Source organism: Hylobates moloch, unplaced genomic scaffold, assembly GCF_009828535.3.
Source record: "Hylobates moloch isolate HMO894 unplaced genomic scaffold, HMol_V3 SCAFFOLD_13, whole genome shotgun sequence".
Classification (NCBI taxonomy): domain Eukaryota; kingdom Metazoa; phylum Chordata; class Mammalia; order Primates; family Hylobatidae; genus Hylobates; species Hylobates moloch.
In genome coordinates, this window is record NW_026652288.1 from 64,612,359 (window position 1) to 64,624,425 (window position 12,067).

Consider the following 12,067-nt stretch of genomic DNA (forward strand, 5'->3'; position numbering starts at 1 on the left):
ACACAACAATCACTAACCAACACAGAAGAAAATGCAAAATCTCCAATCCTAATATTAGACAATATTCTGTCAACAAAATGACCATTTATTATTAATAATAATGTAATAATTAAATCTCTTATATGTATTTCTTCAGGTTACTTTTATCTGAGCGGGTGGTGAAGAAGGAAGCTGAGTGAGCAGGAGACTTGGCCATATATGGTTACAGCTGGTAGTTGGGGTTACGTGGCTGCCAAGCTTTCTGGTATGGACATTCTGTTTTTCCCTGCATGGCAGCAGCTAGAGTCCTAGCCCAGAAGTCAGAGGATGTTTACTCTAATTCTGTCTCTTCCACTTGCTGGTTGTGTGAACTTTGGCTACTCTCTAGACCTCTCTGGCCTCAGTTTCCTCATTCATAAAAAATACTGGCTATAATAATCCCTTCCTGGCTGGCCTACCCACCTCACTGGCAGGATCGAGTAAGATGATGATATGAACACACAGTGAGTACTGAAAGGTAGTCATATGCATACACACTCATGAGATGTTGTGAGGATGTGATGTAGGATCTCAGCTGAACACACTATAGTTTTGCCTGGACTATTCAAAATGTCTGATAAAATTTTCTGTTAAAAAACAAAGTCAGTGTTTAGTATATGATGCCAAATACCTGGACTTCATTTTACAAAATAAATAAAGTTTTGTGCATGGTAGTATATGTAATCAATGCTATAAACTGATTAATAATCAGCTAACCCTGGATAACCAATTACTCTGCTTCATAGGTGAAGTGACTGAGACTCTGAGAGATTAAGTAACTTCTCAAGGGCCACAGTTACTAAGAAGTAGAGCCAGAACTTATACCCAGGGACCCTTTCCATTATATCCAAACAAGTTTTCTCAAAAAGATTGAAGGCAAGTTGGCCTCAAAGGCACACGTACATCACTGACTCTGAGAAGGTAGCTTTATGTGGGATGATGCCCGGGCATCTTCACAAGAACAAAGCAGAAAACAAATCCCTTCAACCAGGGAGCTTTGGAGATCTTTTTGTTTCTCTTCTTTGCCTGCAGAGAACGGTGAATAAACCATGGGGCTGGCAGGCAGCACTTGAAGGTACCATTGACTTCACAGTGAATGAATACTAGAGGTGTCTTGGGTCTGGGCAGAGGGAGACCCCACGGATGGTGGTGGATGAGATTGTACTAATTTGGGGCCTCCCAGCCAGCACGTGCATGTAGCAGAGGAACATGGCTGAAGCTTCTTGTGTGTCACATCCCTGTCTGAAACATAATTGTCCAGACTGTCAGAAAGTGTTCTGTATGACAGTATTTTTCAGGTGTTTATGTTTTTGTGATGGTGGTGGAGAGAAATATTATACTTGAACCAAATAGAATCACTTCTCTCCTTCTTAGTCCTCTCTCCAAGCCCTTCCTCCCCCAACTCACCCCACCTTGCCAGTTGCATTTGTGCACTTCAGTAGCTCTCAATTCAATTGTCAACAAGTGATGATATTTTAAGTGTTAAGTTGAATTTTAAAATGCATTCAAAATTATTAATACATAAGAATCACAAGAGCATGTACATTTTAGCCTCAGCAGCTTAGGTAATTAGACAGATGGTTAATCCAAAAGGGACCAAAACTAAAGGTTCAAGAAGTAGATAAATAATCCTGTCTTGTATTTTTTCTTTTTTTATAAAAATGAATTTTTAATTTCATGAGCATTAAAAAGAAAATCCAAAACCTGTCACATTTCTCTCCCACTCATACAAACAGCTCTCAAATGAGATTCTTCAAATTTTACATTTTTTCCATTCTAGCTCATTCTTTGCTTCCTCATGATCAGATTCAACTTGGCCAAACATGATTCTGGGCTGAGTTTTGGAACATGTTGGAGAAGCCCAATATGGGTTTTCCTCTGCTGCTTTGTCATGATGCAAAATGGCTTCCCAAGGATTACTGTCATCATTCTTGTCCAAAGCAATGTTCTTCACAATATAGGAAGAAACAGTGCCCTTGTGGGTCCCAACTCTGCCACCACAACCTGGGTCTGCTACAGGAAGTTCAGGTTTATGCGACTTCAGGGGATCCAGTCTGTCCTTCTCGAACTGTTTCCTTGCACTCCGTTGGCGGGGCTCAGGGAACATAAGCAAGACATGAGGGGCGATGATGTAGTCCTGGGTTAGTGTCTCAGCTTGTTTTGCCTTCCACTGGTTCTTTGTTTGTTTGTTAGAAAAGCCAGCATAAAGCACTTTTATTGCAATAACAAAACTTGAAACTCATATATGGTGCTGGGGGGCGGGGGTGAGGCAGCAATGATTTCTCTCACCAAATCACTACACGGGACAGCAAAGGGGGTGAGAAGGGCCTGAAGGAGGAAAAGCTAGGAAACTCAGATCAGCAGAGGGAGCCAAGCATCAAAAAACAGGAGATGCGGAAGCTGTGATGACCAGCATTATTTTCTTAAGAGAACATTCAAGGCTTTGTCATGATGCCTGGGCTTTCATTGGGTGTTAAGTCTACAAACAGCACCTTCAATTTAAACTGTCAATTAAAGTTTTTAAATTTTAGGAAGTGGTGGAGCTTGGAAAGTTATGAGATTACAAAATTCCTGAAAGTCCACTAGAAAAAACCACAGGATGGAAAAACATAAATAAATAAGCCTGGCCACAAAGACTTCAGAGGTCCCCACCGGCCCAGGGACAGATACCTGTAGTGTTCAGCATGGCAGTGAACATGATCTGCTTTCAAAGGCAGAGGGTTTAAGGGGAGGGTGGGGTGAGACTAGTGGAAGCAAAGGCTCTCCCCATCCTCACCTCAGTTTGAGGTAGGGCTTTTAATTTAACCTAAGGACATCTCTCAACTTGGAGAATAATTCAGCCCTCAACAGTGCCTCAAATCTGCTATGGCTTTGCAGGGCAGCAGCAAGAATTTTTAATATATAATAGATTAAAATTTCATCCAAAAAAATGAAAATAAAATATTCTTGCAACCCCCACCCCTGCCCCACACCAATTCCTATTCTAAAGTTAACCTATCACTTGTGCTGTTAATACTTGACCATATACTTATTGGAAACCTAGATCCAAAAGACTGAAACTGAATCTTCACCCCAAAAATGAAAACAAAATAAAATGAATAACTTGAGGTTTATGGCATACAGTTTAGGTAAATACACATACGCGGAGAAAGAGGAAGAGGAGATGGAGGTGTTGGAAGCAAAGCTGAGTGACAGAACACATTCAGTCAGGGCAGATGTCTATACAGAGTGGAGTGGAACATCAGGAAAAGCTCCATATGGATTCATGTGCACGCGTCTGGAGGCACCAGATCCCTCCTTGGCAGATCCAAGAACAGGGATCTGGATCTTGGATCATTCTAAAACTGGAATGACAGGAGGAGGCCATTCCCGTCTTTCCAGTTTTAGAAGCTCCACATGGAATACGAGAGTGGCGTGTGGCGGGATGATGCCTGGGTGCCCAGTGGCACCGTAGGCATAATCTGGAGATATAGTCAGTTTGGCTGTCTGACCCGCACTCATGTGGACAACCCCTTCTTCCCAGCCTGGGATCACCTCCTGCTTGCCTAGCATAAGCTTAAAGGGCTTTTTCTGTCCCGGGAGGAACAAAATTTCTTTCCATCTTCAAGCATCCCGGTGTAGTGCATCACGCAGGTCTGGCCGCGCTTCAGGAGGGTGTGCGCGTCTGCTGGGGAGATGGTTTCCACCTGCACTCCCATGGCGGCTGCGGACGCTGGGCAGGCAGCGCGACGGGCGGCGTGGACTCACAGCGACCTGGCAGCCGTTCCATGGCTCTGCCTATTCCCCTTTTGCCGGGTTTTAACCACATATAATTTTGCTCCCCTCTGACTCTTGTTGGGGTTGTAATAGACTTTAGGCAATCATTTCCAGTTCCAAACATGATCTGGTTCAGCCTTCGATGCCGCAGGCAGCGTCCGTGATGTCTGTTTCATACATCCTTTGGAAAGTCCTACGCTCAAGGCAAACAAGTTTGCCGCTGCCACATCCTCTTTGAACAGATGTACCTCTTTGAACAGTGACCATGAGCCTATCATCCGGACTGAAACAGCAGTCAGTCATTGGGAACACGGTGGGAAGACCCGAGGCTGAAAAAAGTGGCTTATTAAATTGTCGGATGTCCCATAATTTTAATGAATCATCACCTCCATGAGAGGCAAGGACATTACCATCATAGGAAAAAGTCACGCCAAGAATTGTTTGTGCCCAAGTAATGAGGCTGTTTATAGTTGAACTTAGGATGAACCGTCAGATATCGGTCCCAGATCTGCATGCTTCCATTCTGGCAGGCAGCTGCTATGAGATTTCCATCTCTACTGTATGTGCACGTTGTGGGAATGACTGTTTTTTGCCCCGCATTGTCCGTGGTTTAAACACACTTTTTTGCTTCTTTGGATTTTCAATTTCCCACGTCCTCACAGTCCTGTAATCCAGGATAGTATAAACATTCTTGCCCCAGCTTGTTCCACAGTACTCCTCTCCTGAGTACACTTCCGTATTTCTTGCTGAACTTAAAATGCCAATAGAAGCGATTTCTTCACCTCCATCAGGGTTACACCTCAGGAAAAGGAAGCAGGGGTTTTCATGTTGGTAATTCGGGCCTCTCTTCAAAATCACCAGATCATGGCCTGGAGCAGGCGGCGCCAGCAGCTCCTCACTTTCGAAGTCGCGGGCTCTGAGACTGCCCGAGTGAGAAGGAGGCTGTGGGTCAGGACCCCGCCCTGCGGCATCCCAGGAAGAGGACAGCCTGGGGCCAGAGTGAGGACCCGTCCCGGGTCCGCGTCTCCATTCCTGCGCCTACAGCCAGGCCAGCCCAGCCCCGGAACTTCTCTTCCAGTGCTTGAGGGTCCGCCCGTGCAGTGTGGAAGTGGGCAGGCAGGGCGACTTCCAGCTCGCTCCCCTGTCTTGTATTTTCCATAGTCTGGTTTAATAGTTGTATGTGGGTGGCAGTGATTATCGTCATTATCACTATTATCAGCGTATATTTTATGGTGCCTTGATTAAGTGGAGGCACCCTGCTAGGTACAGTTAAGGACTTTACCTTTCTAGAAGATACTGTCACCGTTTTTAAGGAGTGTCCCATCTCCATTTCTGGCCCAGAGGTAAGATTAGAGGTTCTGACATGGTGATAAGTTTGAAAAACAGATACAGCCCTGAAAGTCCCGAGAAGAAGGGAGGAGGAGAGGGAACAAGTTTCAGAGTGCTGGCTTCCAAAGTCCTTCCGCAGATAGCCAGCTGCTCAGTGGGAAGAGCCTCAGAAATAGTGGAACGCTGCAAGGAGGTCAAAGGAGAAGGAAGCCTGAGACATGGCCACGGGGTTCAGTAACGGGTAATGGCACTGATGAACTTGCCATAGTGAGACCGGGACAGGAACCAGATGGCAAGAGGTTAACAAATCAGAGGGGGCTGGGAACTGGAGAGAGAGGCTTGGTCATGAGGAGAAAGGAGCAAGGTCAAGGGAAGATGTTTCCAAGACAGAATTCAAAAATGGAAAAATTTGATTATTTCTGGTTGTTTGACGGGTAAATGGGAGTTCATTATACAATTCTCTATACCTAGTAGGTATTTTCTAACTTCTTTAATAAAAATTTAGGAAAGGCAAAGTGAGAACTGAGAATGTGTGAAGAGAATGAAGAGATAGGTAAGAAAGGATACTAAATCTTTAAGACAGAATAATGATAATTGGTGGTACAGTCTCAGGGAAGGTTTAGAGATGGAAACAAAAGCACCAGTGAGGGAAGTAATCTGCTGACAGGGGAAAGATAATAAAAATGGATGAAGATAAGAATAAAATGTTGATGAAAGAGGAAAGTGTTCATATAAAAATATTATAGGGCTGAAGGGAAGATGGATGAAGGAACTTGGGCCTTCATTTCTGCAAGTGGGAGGAGAGGTTATAACTCTCAAAGGAATTGGGGCGAGGGAGGAGGGAGGGTTTGAGGAATGTGGAAAAGGGTTGGAATAACAGTTGTGGAATGCAGTAGGGAATGAGTAAGAGGGGAAGATGACTGTTGAGAAGCAGGCCCATCTAGAGAAAGGCAGCCCAAATTTTTAACTGGTTCATACTTTGAGAACCACCACCATAAAGCCTGCAGAAAACAGCAAGCTAGAGTGATGTGGGGTCTCTTCCAACCCTAGAGCCTTCTGAAATCCCTAAGCTAGCAAGTGACTTGTCCCAAGAAAAAAAGTTGGTTAGAGCAAGTAGCAACTGCTTGAAACACCCCACAATGAGCTGCTCCAGTGGGAAGTCTAAGGAAGGGCATCCATTTGCCCCAAAGTAAGCAGAGTAATAAATGTGTCCAACCTCAATGTATGGCCCTCCGACTGCCAGAATCACCTGAAGCTTGTTAGAAATTCAAGATCTAAGGCCCTGTCTCAGACTTTCTAAATCAGAATCTGTATTTTAACAAGATTGTAGATGATTTACATGCACATTAAAATTTGAGAAGCCTTGGTCTGTAACTTTGCTAGAAGCTTTGATATACATATGGGTAATCACAGAAAAGCTAATGTCAATTTAAAAATAAATTGGGCCTCTACATTGTGCCTCACACTGTGAAGACCACCAAAGACCTGGATGCATTTCTCTACCCTTTAGGTTTAATCACAGTAGTTATTGCAAGGAGGAATTATTTTTGCAATTGCAGTTCAGTCTTGAAAACCTATAAAAGGGAAAAGATTTATCTAACTTTGACATTCTGTGAATTGGAGCTGATTATTCAATTTTAAGCAAGGGAGTTTATCATTCGACCTTGCTTCTGGACTCTCCACCACTGTCAGTGGCCGGGTAGCTCAGGTGCACTTAGAACAGGCACACATCATACCAATTACTACACCGAGTTACTTCCTTGTAAAACTTAGTTTTAATGTTTTTACTGCCTTAGAATTTGGTCTTATCCATAATTTTTGCTCTCTTTGCTCAGTCCTTTGGCAACTAGAAATCCATAGTTAGAGTCAGTGAGAGCATCTTTGAGCAGTGGGACCACATGATCCTTCCAACTCGTTGGCATTGCTCTTTTCTTTCATAAGACACGCACTCAGTCTAAAGAGTGTGGGCTTGGGTTCAAGTGCTGACTTGCTTTCTAGCTGTGTGGTTTTGAGCAAACTCCTTACCCCCTGAGCCTCAACTTCCTTCCATATAGCAAAGTGGGAGGTTACTGGGTTACTATTACCCACCTCAGAGGGACATTGTGAGTTAATACTGAAAAGCATTAAAGTTATATCTAGCATGTAACAAGCTTACAATAAATATTACTACATAATATAATATTATCAAAATTCTATTCTTGGCAATGAATAGTTTCAAAGGAGCCTATACCGGGGAGCCTTCGCTATCCTCACTGGAATCCTCCTGTTACCCTATATGCTTTCATAGCTTTCTCTAGTCCATGGAACAAATCATAGTTTGTTATTATATGTTTTTGAGATGGATTGATTAATGAAAGGCAACATGCATAGAGGTTAAGAGCACAGACTTTTTTAAACTAGATTGCTTGAGATCAAATCCTATCTCCTGTTACTAGTGATGAGATCTTGGGAAAGTTACTTAACCTCTCTGGGATGCAGTTTCCTTATTAGTAAAATTCAGATTAAAATAGAACCAACTTCATACAATTGCTCTGTTTTCTGTTATTAGCATTATTAATATCTATCTTCCTTTTCTTATAAGCTCTATCCATTTAACATGTCTCCAGTACCTGATACATCAGTGCTCAAAAAATATGCTAAAAGAATAAATATACAAAAGCTAAAATTGACCCCCACAAAAGTTCACCGACATGAAATTTTAAGACAGTTGCTTTTGATGTTATTTTCTTTCCAAATTGTGCTGCTTTCTTGGTGTTGTTATCGTTTCCCAATATGTGTGTAAATTTTTATAAGCAAAAATTATTTGGAAAAATAATTTTTAAAAACAAATGGGGAAACACTTGTGCAAAAGTACAGATGAAAAGAGTAATACGCAATTATATAAAGTTAGATTTATAGAAATTAAAAACAAATGCAGTGTTAAAATTTCTCTGCATTTTAAAGCCATAACATGAATTTTTAAACTTGGTTTATTTTTGAACCCATGTTTAATTTTAAAAAGAAGATGAGGAACCACAGTCAGTGATGTTTTACCTTACGGAGAGCGGGTGAGGGGTGAGTTCCTGTTGAAAGTTAACTTTTCACCTATAACCATGACGATATCAAAGAATGCTAAAACAAATCAATATTTGGGCAGGTCATCTGGGACAGATTTACCAGCCAGAGCTCACGCCTCTCTGAGAGGTCACAGCTGTGCCCTTTTGTACTGAGACCTGCGTTAGAGGGGACTATCTAGCACCCCTTTGAGTCATGAGGCAGGAACAGATTTGCATTTGCTCATTCTAATTTTGAAAACAACTGGAGATACTTTTAAGGTGTAGATGGTGCCTGCTAGCTCCTCAAGTGCAAATCCTAACTCAGGCTGTGTCTACCCATACACAATTGTGGGAATTATCCAGATAATTTACCATGTAGCTGAGAAAGGCCCTTGATTTGAACCTAAATGCATGCAGGCTGTTCTCTCTGTGTTGAGCAAACAATAGGTACCAGTCTTTGGTTTCTGAAGCAGGATATTGTGGTGATTAAGAGGATGGTCTGTATAATCAGACTCCTTTGGTTTAAATCTACCTTTATCTCTGTGGTGAATTAAAGATGGCCAGAAATTCTCTGACATTTCTTTCATAAAGAGGTGAGGTCTATGTTCCCTCCCCTTGAATTTGAGATCATTCTGACTATATTGACCAATAAAATATGGCCAAAGTGACCCTGTCCCATTTTCTGGCCCAGGCCTTAAGACAGTGGCAGCTTCTACTTATCTCTCAGAGCCTTATGTTACCATGTAAAAGAATTGTATAATGAACTCCCATTTACCCATCAAACAACCAAAAATAATCAAATTTTTCCATTTTTGAATTCTAACTACAGTGTTGCAGAAACCACATGGAGATCCCTGAGACTAAAGGAAGAAAAAGAGGGTCCCAGCTTTATACGAGCCCAGTGTTATAGCTGTTCCCATCAAGGCACCTTGACATATAAGTGAAACAACCTTGGACTCTGCACACCAATGTGGCCACAACTGAACAACAGCAAATAACCCCAATAAATACTACTTGGAGCAGAATAATCATCCAGTTTGTCTCTACCCATCTTCCTGACCCACAAAATCCTGAGATAAAGTAAAATGATTATTGTTTTAAATACACAGTTTTGAGCTGGCTTATTATACATCAAAAGAAAACCAGTGGCCTGATGTGGTGGCTCACACCTGTATCCCAACAATTTGAGAGGCAGAGGCAGGAGGACTGCTTGAGCCCAGGAGTTTGAGACCAGCCTGGCCAAAATGGTGAAACCCTGTCTCTACCAGAAATACAAAAATTAGCTGGGTGTGGTGGCATGTGCCTGTCTTCTCAGCTACTTGGGAGGCTGAGGCAGGAAAATTGATTGAACCTGGGAAGCAGAGGCTGCAGTGAGCTGAGATCGTGCCACTGCACTCCAGCCTGGGCAACAGAGTGAGACTCTGTCTCAAAAAAAAAAAAAAAAAAATTAGCCTGGCATGGTGGCGTGTGCCTGTGGTCCCTCAGGAGGATAAGGCAGGAGGATTGCTTAAGCTCAGGCAGTCAAGGCTTTGGTGAGCTGTGATTGTGCCACCGCACTCCAGTCTGGGTGACAGAGTGATACCCAGTTCCAAAAAAAAAAGATAACCAGAACAGTGCTTACCACTTGTTTTTGTTTCCTCATCTCTAAAATAGGGACAATAATGTCATGTAATTACTTGCTTCTACAGAGCTCAATGACAACTCTAGATAGTGAGATAGAGACATCTGAGAGGGAGCTCTGTTTCTTCTAGTTCTACAGACCATGTGGCCCTTTAGTAGTCCAGCCTCTCCCAGGACCCTGGCACTTTAGGAAACACTCATGTTGAAGTGGCCCAGGCATGGAGGAGTTGGTCATGAAACATCAGAGCTCTTAGAGAATAGTGACTATCTTCCCTTAGGCAAGATATTTCACATTCCTTTGTACGTGGAGGCCAAGTTGGCTCTCAACCCTGCTCCCAGCTCACCACCTTGGCACCTCACAATCTCCCCAAATCATGCTTCATCCCGTCTTCCATCTTTGCTCTTGTTATACTTCCTTGCTTCAAATCACCACTTACTTTCTCTCTGCCAACACAGATTCCATCACAAGCACTTGGGAAATGAGTAAGCTCCAAGTTTTCCAAAGGATGTTCTGGAGAATCCTGGTCCTGCCAGCTACAGGATACTAAAGATGGGTTCTGCAGGCATTGAAGCTTGGAAAACGCTGGGTACTGTATTTCTCAGCTCCCCAATAATTACATATGCACTTGCAAATTAAAGGCCCTAAAAAGTTCTGCTATTCGGAGCCCTATTTTGCTCTGTGTTATTCAGATTTCCCAAACATATCTTGACGGTAAAACAGTTTTCTTATAAAACAAGACTTCTCAGAAAAAGTGACCACTGAACTGAGTCCTGGAGAGGTGTAGCAGGAAAGCAGGAGAAGGGGGCAGAGCAGGAAGCAGGAAGACAGGAGGACTGATCTGGCTGGAAGACAAATCAGGGAGGACTAAGTTTAAGATCTGAGGGCCATGGAAGCCTCCTGAGGGCTTTTGGCAAAAATGTAGTATCAGTTTAGCATTTATAGAGATCACTAGTTCTCACTTTATAAAGATCACTAACTCTCACTACCTGGTTTGATTTTTTTTGATTGAAGACCTATAGTAAGCAAAACATGTTGCATTATTACCTAACATCTATGCACACACAAGCAAAATTTCATAAAATGGCTCTTATTACATGTAATGCCCACTAATATTTTCTATTATTTTTTCTTCCTCTGGGAAATCACTTTTAGCAATCTATTTTCATCATCCAGGTAAGCAAAGATGAGGACTTGAATTTTATTTCAATGCAAATTTGTGGAGACCCCCGTCTTCTTCCTAATATTCTGTATGAATAGATGAGAATGCTGTGCCTTAAGGCAAGTGGAAGAAGCCATGTCTTGTTCTTCTGCTAAGGGGCAGTTACTCATTTAACTTCTGTGTATGGGTTCTCTTGTCTCTTGTCACAAGTAGAAGGTTGTAATATCATTGAGGGCAGAAAGCAAGTCTTAGATTTATTTTATTCACAAGGACAGTATTTGGTACATTGGTGGACATATCATGCGTGTAACAACACACTTATTGTTTGCACTGAAATGACAGCTCTTCACCCATTTCAGGGTGAATGTCTTCTGCTCCTGTGCTTGTTAGCTGAGGAATTGACTTCCTGCATCACTGGAAAGAACCCCTAGACTTCCTGCTGCTTAGTCCCATGTGATCAAACCTCCCATCTGGTGAGGTCCATGGAGATAGTGCCCATATTCACATTCTTCTCCTTTTCTTCTCCCAAGGATCCCTCCTGTCTTTCTGTCCCTTCTAGGGCTACCGTCTGCTCTCACTTCTGAAGTCTCCATACAAGGCTAGTGACAGAATGGGACTTAGTGTCCTCAGCCACTTCCTTCTTGCTGTCTCTGAAAACAAGGGAGTTAGCCTTTTTGGTTTAAAGGTTTCACTGCTAAACACCCAGAGGAACAGAATAAACAATAAACTATCAAGTGGGAGTATCACAAAAATGATTCTCAGAATCTCACACAATTTTCCCTTGCACCTATAGCAGTCTGTTGGTGACCTCCCCACTACACTTCCGGAGGGTGAATTTCACCAAGGTTCCCGTCCCCCCACAATTCCCTCTCTCCAGATTAGATATTCTACTTCTTGCCTGGAGGTCTGAAGGCACAATTAATAGTTGAACAATTAATGAGTTAGTCACTATCCAAATGTTTGAAGTCTGAAGTGGTCAGGGCATTCCAGGAAAGTGACTGTTTTTCAGTGTTTCTCTTCCTCTACCCAGGAAATAAGTTACCTCAGGCCTGAAAGAAAACTGAAGAGGGGTCCACAATATTTCTTACTTTCATCTATTCATTCAGACAGTATACATGGGTAATTCCAGTTGCATGTCTGAAAAATCTA

At 42.6% G+C, this 12,067-nt stretch overlaps 1 long non-coding RNA gene and 2 pseudogenes across 1 annotated transcript; 1 reads left to right on the top strand and 2 right to left on the bottom strand.

Moving 5' to 3' along the window:
- Positions 1 to 1,771: 1,771 nt before the first annotated feature.
- LOC116480089 (WD repeat-containing protein 70-like) lies at positions 1,772 to 4,933 on the bottom strand (annotated as a pseudogene).
- On the bottom strand, positions 3,352 to 3,799 carry LOC116480427 (peptidyl-prolyl cis-trans isomerase FKBP1A-like; annotated as a pseudogene).
- Positions 4,934 to 4,958: 25 nt separating the features above from the next.
- On the top strand, positions 4,959 to 9,240 carry LOC131380978 (uncharacterized). Its single transcript, XR_009209338.1, has 2 exons — positions 4,959 to 5,117; positions 8,968 to 9,240. It is a non-coding gene; the product is annotated as an uncharacterized LOC131380978 (long non-coding RNA).
- The last annotated feature ends 2,827 nt before the right edge of the window (positions 9,241 to 12,067 follow it).